This window comes from Coregonus clupeaformis, unplaced genomic scaffold (genome assembly GCF_020615455.1).
Source record: "Coregonus clupeaformis isolate EN_2021a unplaced genomic scaffold, ASM2061545v1 scaf3312, whole genome shotgun sequence".
NCBI classification, from domain to species: domain Eukaryota; kingdom Metazoa; phylum Chordata; class Actinopteri; order Salmoniformes; family Salmonidae; genus Coregonus; species Coregonus clupeaformis.
Window position 1 is genome coordinate 1 of NW_025536766.1, and position 8,419 is coordinate 8,419.

At 41.6% G+C, this 8,419-nt stretch overlaps 1 pseudogene; it reads left to right on the forward strand.

The window, feature by feature from the left end:
- Positions 1 to 3,569: 3,569 nt before the first annotated feature.
- On the forward strand, positions 3,570 to 4,460 carry LOC123489797 (annotated as a pseudogene).
- Positions 4,461 to 8,419: the final 3,959 nt, after the last annotated feature.

Genomic DNA, 8,419 nt, shown 5'->3' on the forward strand with positions numbered 1-8,419 from the left:
GAAAGGAAAATTAATTGTGTGTCATCTGCGTACCAATGATAGGAGAGACCATGTGAGGATATGACAGAGCAAGTGACTTGGTATAGAGAGAATAGGAGAGGGCCTGGGAACCCCAGGGCCCTGGGGACACCAGTGGTGAGAGCACGTGAGTGCGGAGACAGATTTTCGCCACGCCACCTGGTAGGAGGCGACCTGTCAGGTAGGATGCAATTCAAGAGTGAGCAGTGCCGGAGATGCCCAGCTCGGAGAGGGTGGAGAGGAGCATCTGATGGTTCACAGTATCAAAAGGCAGCAGATTTAGCTTTAGCTGTGCCGGAGAGCCTCCATGACACAGAGAAAAACAGTCTCAGTTGAATGACCAGTCTTGAAACCCTGACTGGTTTGGATCAAGAAGGTCATTCTGAGAGAGATAGCAGGAGAGTTGGCTAGGACGGCATGCTCAAGAGTTTTGGAGAGAATATATATATTTCCATGCTGAGGTTGGAAGAATGTCTGTAAAAATGATAATGCCCTTTTAAGTGTAAGAGCTGTTTGAAAAGGTTGTCTGAAAGTTCAGCCTGTTTTGGTGGTGTGGAGTTTTGGCCTGCTTGGTGACATCACCAGGCAGTGGAATCAGATTAATAGACCAAATGAAAAGAGTTCCAAACGGCTCTGCCAGTAACAGCTAGGCTTCTGTTTTCCCCTCCCCACTCCGGCAGTCCCTATGGAAATTCTTGCTTAGAAATTGCTCTTGCTAAAACCATTTTGATTGAAAAAAGAATCCCGGTAAGGTGCTTAATTGTTACCCAGAAATGATTTGATATTGAGATAACGTTTTAATAGCATTTAGCGTCTTTCTATGGGTGCGCATTAAGTTTTTTATGGTATCTCTGTATTGCTTTTAAGTATCCAAATGCTTACACCTTATATTGCTCATTTGTAATTTTATGTAATGCTAATGTTTGAGTGAGAAACTTGCATAAAGTTGGGTACAATCACTCACTCAGTCTTTTTTTATATATTAGAAAATGATGGTAACTTTTGTTCAATTTTTTCTTAGGTACCATAGCTTGACGCAGAAGAGATCCCCCAAAAAGACCGATAGTTGTTAAGGAGTGTCTTCCTTTCAAAATCAGTGATACCTTACAGAATTCTTGGCTTGGCTCACCCCCCAAATCCCAAACTATATTTTTGTGCAATTGTTTTGCTGTAAAATAAAAATTAACAAATCTGAAGTTAGCACTTATATGTTTTGAAGCAGATTACCAAAGCTGTAAATTGAAACATATATTTTCCCTATTTGCTGAATACCTTTTATTTCATGAAATTCTGGGACATGGTTAGGATATCTGCATGTTATTGTGGAGGAAGAAGGAGAGCGCTGCAATGGGACTCATCCGTGGCTCCTAGGGTGAGAGCCGTGCCCCGCTACATTGACAATGCACACTTTACCCCCCTGTATATATAGCCTCCCTACTGTCACTTTACTTTACTGTATATATAGCCTCCCCTACTGTCACTTTATTTTACTTCTGCTCTTTTTTCTCAACACTTTTTTGTTGTTTTATTCTTACTTTTTTGTTTAAAATAAATGCACTGTTGGTTAAGGGCTGTAGGTAAGCATTTCACTGTAATATCTGCACCTGTTGTATTCGGCGCATGTGACCAATAAAATTTGATTTTGATTTGATTTGAAACGTGTACAGAGCACAGTTCCCCCAATGCCACCAGACCACAGAAGTGATCCCACAGCTGCCACCAGTGTAGCGGGAGGAAGAAAAGCTGCAACTGGGACTCGAACTTTGCGGCTCATACAGTGCAGAACAATTTTATATTGATTTTGATAATGATAACTGTCTAATTTTTACGATCATTTCAATTCAGTCCGTCTTTCAAATGTATGGGATTCAAATAAATGACAAAAAGTACGTTCATATTTCTAGTCTTTTCTCTCAGATTTAGAAAGCACCCACTCTTGGGACATTGTAGTTCGTTAAATTGAAATATGTTAACTGCTTAGTCGTTGACAAAAATACATTTCCCAGCATTCACAATCCCGTTAGAGGCCAACACCATTCACAGGAAGCGTGTGCGTCGACGGCTTGAAGGAGTGAACATACATAAATACTGTATACAGTAAAACAAAATGGCAGGACTACCCTTGCTGGGATTATAAGGGTAGTTTCAAAAAAACCCCATGCGATAAATAGCTCACAAGCGCTAGTTCGGTCCCCCTTTGAGTTCAGAAGAAAAACTAGGACTCGGCACGTGGATTGCCTGTGGTTGCTAGCTAACTACTTCCGTTAGCTGGGGCTGTATGTCTCGTGGCTCAGCCCCCAAATCAGTGGAACTTTGGGTCAAATGTATTACTCTTCCCGCTAAATATGGCCCGATTCTGGCTTAATTGCCTATTTGTGTTGAAATTAATAATTTTCGTGTGTACATGTATTGAAATAACCTTGCTATGGTCTCTCAAGTTGCGATCTGAACACAGTGACACTCGGCTGGCACTGCTAGCTAGATAACGTTAGCCACATACATACAGCTAGCCTAATTTAGCTAGTTAGATATTGATGGAACTTACCGCTGGACTCCAGATTATGTATTATAAGCTCTCACATTTACTTGCTTGGTTTTACTGTGTTTGAAAAGTGCTTTGGGTAGCAAAGCTAACTCGGCAATAGTAGAGAAGCCGGTGGTAGTGCAGTATTTCTCTCAAACTGTGTCCAGGCCCAATGAGCGAGATCTTGATTTGGTCTTCTGCAGGAGTTCTGTGTCACAAATGAATGAGGCGACATGGGGCAATAGTTTTGTCATACACATTACTAGGTGGCTGCAAAAAAATATGTTTAGCAGAAACATTCAGTTATCAACCTACTCAACTAGCCTAACTTACTTTGACAAGACAAACAGTTTCAGTGGGTGTTATAGTGGACATAGGCCTATCAGTAAGTTCTATTAGATAGTTATTGATAATATATTTATTTCCATCAAGGTGACCATCATACCATGAAGATGTTACATGTTGGTTCTCACCGGACGTTGTGGGCTTTAGGCACTCAGACATATTTCACAAAAAAACAGACTTTGCAGCCTAGTTCACCTCCAGGCATGTATCATATGGGCTCTTAGCTGAGGATCTAAAACACTGGGTGAGTCACCATTACTTGCTGCTCTTGAAAGAAAAGACAGAGTGATTGTACATTGGCCCTAAAAGTTCTGAAACAAAAATGCTTCAAACCTGAGCCCGAATGTGTGGATGGCTGTCCTTGCATCAAAACATAGTTGTCCAAAACCTTGGTTACTATCGAGCCCTGACCAGTCTGTAGCTCAGTTGGTAGAGCATGGCGCTTACCGAGGCGCCAGGGTTGTTGGTTTCGATTCCCACGGGGGGCCAGTATGAAAAATAAAATAAAATGTATGCACTCGCTTCAACTGTAGTCGCTCTGGATAAAGCGTCTGCTAAATGACTAAAATGTAAATGACCTGACATCTGGTTGTTTGTGCTTACCTGTCTCGCTTGCATGTGTGTCACATTCTGCTTGTCTTCCCGTTTCTGTTTGCATGTGTTTGTCTGTCTATCTACCTGCATGTCTCTATCTGTGTCTCTGTCCGTTGTTCAGGAGACTCAGCGTTTGCCTGGCCGAACCCGTTCCTGGAATAAAGGCCCAGAGCCTGATGGGGCGAGTGCACGCTACTTCCATGTGGTGATTTCAGGACGCCAGGACTCCCCTTTTGAAGGAGGCACTGCTTTCAAGCTTGACTCTTTCTGCCAGAAGAATATCCCATGGCAGCTCCCAAAGTGCGATTCATGACCAAAAATCTACCATCCCAATGTGGACAAGCTGGGTAGGATATGCCTAGACATCTTGAAAGGTGAGTTATCCAGATTTCACAATTATCATCACTGTCACAGTCATGTCCTGACTCAAAGTATGACTCCTTCCTCCACCATTTTCCTTTTCTCTCACAGATAAGTGGTCCCCAGCCTTGCCAGATCCGCACAGTGCTGCTATCAATCCAAGCATTATTAAGCGCTCCTAACCCTGATGACCCACTTGCAAACGATGTTTGCAGAGCAGTGGAAATCAAGCGAAGCCCAAGCCATTGAGACAGGTGAGAGATGGCATCGTGTGTGTCATGTTCATGTTTGACGTGAACCCAGTTTAAGGTGTCTCACCCCTTGGCATTTAAATTCTATTGCATCCTCTGATCAAGATTACCCATCTCTGAATGTGGACAAAGCCTAGTTTTAAACAAAGGCAGTGAGTGTAGAAAAGGAACCAATGACTTACTGCTCTTGTAGTGCTCTTCACTTCAGCCTCCTAAAAGTGCCACTGCCCAGGTCAAATCCAATTCAGAGATGGCAAGACATTCCTTCCAGAAGAATGCTAATACCGGTAGTTAATGAACCCCCTCTCTGTGCACATTCGGCAGCTCGGACATGGACCAGGCTTTCCGGAAACAGCATTGAGGTATAGAAGAAAGCAGGCGGGCGCTGGATGTAAGCACAACCAAGATGATCTCCTTTATTTGCATTTAAAGGACACAGTCTTAGACAAAAAACAAGATAAAAGCAAGCAAAAAAAACAGTAAAGAATATATTTAAAAAAAACGAGACTACTGCAGACCTCCCGGTGATTTTATGACACACTTAGCAATGCTCATGTTTTGTCTTTGTCCCTGCTCACCGCTCGAATGCATGGACAGAGAGGCTGATCTGCCCATCCACAGCTTTCTGTTTCTCCACTGGGGGGGTGAGCGACAAGTCTCGGCCCACCACCGAGGGGGTTGCAAACACAGGAAATCGCCCTGGACCCACAGTCACAGAGCGGGTCAGTTTAGTCAAAGGTCAATAAACTGGGGAGTTGGTGACACAGCCACATACCCACCCATTTGAGAAATGTCCACTTGAGGTTATGCCGCCTTTAGCCTTGTTGAATTTAGCTAACCTTTGTTTCCCTCAGACCGTTAACGTTGTGGGTTCGGAAGCCCTGTGTTTGCACCAGCCCTTGGCGGAAGCTCAGTTGGGGGTGTCGGTTACGGCGTCCTTCTGTGGAGAAAGTGTTCTTTTTCATTTTCTTTTAATGTCCGATTTTGTTCAAATGTCTCTTTTTCTCCTATGATACTTCATTAAAACACGTCTTGCAAGCCAGAACATGACTGTTCAAACAAGTTTGCTCCGTATTGATACTGAGAAGTATTACTTTTGGGGTGGGGATGAGGGAAATGCACACCCAATTCTGACATGAAACAACGAGCCACGAAACAATATCATCGTCACTTCATTGCTGGGATCCTCACAGGCTTGTGTGGCTTCTGTACTGATTTTCTATGAAAAAATACATCTGTAAATGTTATGTTGTAGTAAAAATATTTTTTGTTATGCCATTTTGTTTGATCTCTTTTCTTGCTGGCTCTGTACCTATATATTCTGGTAGGAGGTGTTTTAATAGATTTTCCCATACTCTGTCCTCACCTTTGTCTTTCCCACAATTCTCTACTGCAAGTGTTGCGTTTACTTCAACCAACATCCTGAAAGAGGAGAAGTCGTGAGAACCGTTCTCATTTATTTGTTATATTTTTCTCAAGGGATTTGGAATTAAATATCAATGATGACTCATCATCCAAGCATCTGGCCTTTAGATTGAGAATGGCTTCCATATCTCTGGTTAGTCCACTCTTCATGTGAAAAAGGCAAAGAGGAATTGTGTATTACCGGTGTCTGAAATGATTGGAAAAAACAACAATGCATTTGCATACGTGAGCTCCTGTAATAAAATAAGTTGAGTAAGACTCTCCTGTGATATGTGTCCGTGTGCCGTTGTGGGGGTGGGGTCACGACACACTTGCTTCATTTACTGAAGCACACTTGCTCTGTCTGAGATAGATGGGTCACCGTATGTCAGGGCCATGTTTGTCTTTCGGGGCCAGTATGACCCTCAATGGTTTTAATGGTCCTGTCTTTGTTTCTATGGCAACCGTGAGCCACTTAGTGGTCGTTCCGCATGAAAATGGTGGCTTTTTGACCTTTTTTTTACCAAAACTTAGTCAGATAATAATTAACACCCCCTTAACATTGTCAAATCACCATAAATGACAGCTTAATGCATTTTAATAGTTGTTACTACATTACATTTAAAAAAATATTGTGTTCCCTTTTTGTCATTAGTGTTACCTATATTTTAATGACAATTCAGGCTTTGCACCATGCAATTTGACTATTTAATTTGCATATATAATCAAGGACAGAAAAGATTAATGATAATATTAAGACGTTTTGATTGTAATATTTACTTTAACAATATGCAAATTTGCAGTAGATGGCATAGCTAAGATGTCGGCCACAGTAGACTCAAACCACACCTCTTAAATAAATCCCGTAATCCTTAAAATCTGTCAATTTAAGATCAAAATATCTGGCTTTTTGCATGGGCTGCGTCTCAATCATCACATCCGCCAATGTCGTCCTTCCGCATCTCGCGGTGGAAGGTGGCCGAGCTACAGCTGTGTTTGTAGGGTGTTTTACTGAACTTTCCTTTCCCTTTACTATAAACTGTAACACTAGTGACACATCTTAAAGACATTCTCCGGTACTTCTTTGTCTACTTTCCCTTAGCCAGTAGTTCTGAAGTAGCGCTCCACGAAACCAAAAGTGGTCCCCAGTGTGTCATTGCTCTCTCTCTCGCTGTGTTGTGTGCATCTTGCTAGCTGTTACTCAAATGGAGAGGGGCTGAAGCTCATTGTCTGAAACTCTAATTGTACGGGTGGAAATGTGGGAAAATGTCATTGCACAGCTTCCAGAAACAGTCGCTTTCAAACTAAGGGAGTTTGTGGCTAATCTAGGTCAAATCATAATTCTGCTCATAGATTATTCATATATGAACTACACATTGGCACATCCAGCTCAAAAGCGGGAGGTTTAAATAAATAAAAATACTAGTTGCCAAAGTTCCAGAGCATGTCTCTAATTTGGTAATTTCATGCTAAATCTTAATCTTCAAATTGCTAACATATGAAAAGAGTGCAGACCCATCATGTTCTTTTCAAAGCAGCCCTGCCTCCAATGAACCTTTGACCCAGGAAGAAGTTGGCAAAGATGTGTGGTCTTTGTAATGGGGTAACACTAGTGACATGAAATTGAGGGACAGCTATTCCCTGTAATTATAATATATAGTTGATATTTTAGTTTAAGTATTCCACTAAATACTTTATTTTGTATTATTACATTTAAAGTCAGAGAAAAAAATATATTTTTACTCAAAATATGTCCACTAAACCACGACTCATTCATTGACCCTAGGGTGTGGGACAAGCCAATTTCATGGTAATGAGCATGTTGTACTATAAATATACAGTACCAGTCAAAAGTTTGGACACACCTACTCATTCAAGAAGTTTTCTTTATTTTTACTATTTTCACATTGTAGAATAATAGTGAAAACATCAAAACTATAAAATAATACATATGGAATAATGTATCTCACTAACTGTAAGTCGCTCTGGATAAGAGTGTCTGCTAAATGACTAAAATGTCAAATGTAAATGTAGTTACCAAAAAAGTGTTCTTCAAAGTAGCCACCCTTTTGCCTTGATGACAGCTTGTACACTCTTAGCATTCTCTCAGCCAGCCTTCACCTGGAACACTTTTCCAACAGTCTTGAAGGAGTTCCCACATATGCTGGGCACTTGTTGGCTGCTTTTCCTTCACTCCTTGCGGTCCAACTCATCCCCAAACCATCTCAATTGGGTTGAGGTCAGGTGATTGTGGAGGCCAGGTCATCTGATGCAGCACTCCATCACTCTCCTTCTTGGTCAAAAAGCCCTTACACAGCCTGGAGGTGTGTTTGGTCATTGTCCTGTTGAAAAACAAATTATAGTCCCCCTAAGCGCAAACCAGATGTGATGGCGTATCGCTGCAGAATGCTGTGGTAGCCATGCTGGTTAAGTGTGCCTTAATTCTAAATAAATCACAGACAGTGTCACCAGCAAAGCACCTCCACACCATCACACCTCACTCCTCCGTGCTTCACGGTGAACCACACATGCAGAGATCATCCGTTCATCTGCTTTACGTCTCACAAAGACATGCGCAGTTGGACCAAAATTCTGAGGTTGTGCATACACTGAGTGACTCACTGTCACTGTTGCCATATAAAGCGAAGACAGGACCATAATACCCCAATGATCATTTCCTGCATTTACATTCTAAGGATGGGCACATGGGTCATTCTACGAAAATGGTGGCTTTTCCCTTTCCGCGTCTTACACAAGAAAACACGTGTGAGATAATGACACAAAATGTTTGTTTTAATTTTTAAGTGTTTTGTGTTAATAGACTGTGTATATATGTTACCTATATATACACAGCACCAGTCAAAAGTTTGGACACACCTACTCATTCAGGTTTTCTTTATTTTTTACTATTTTCTACATTGTA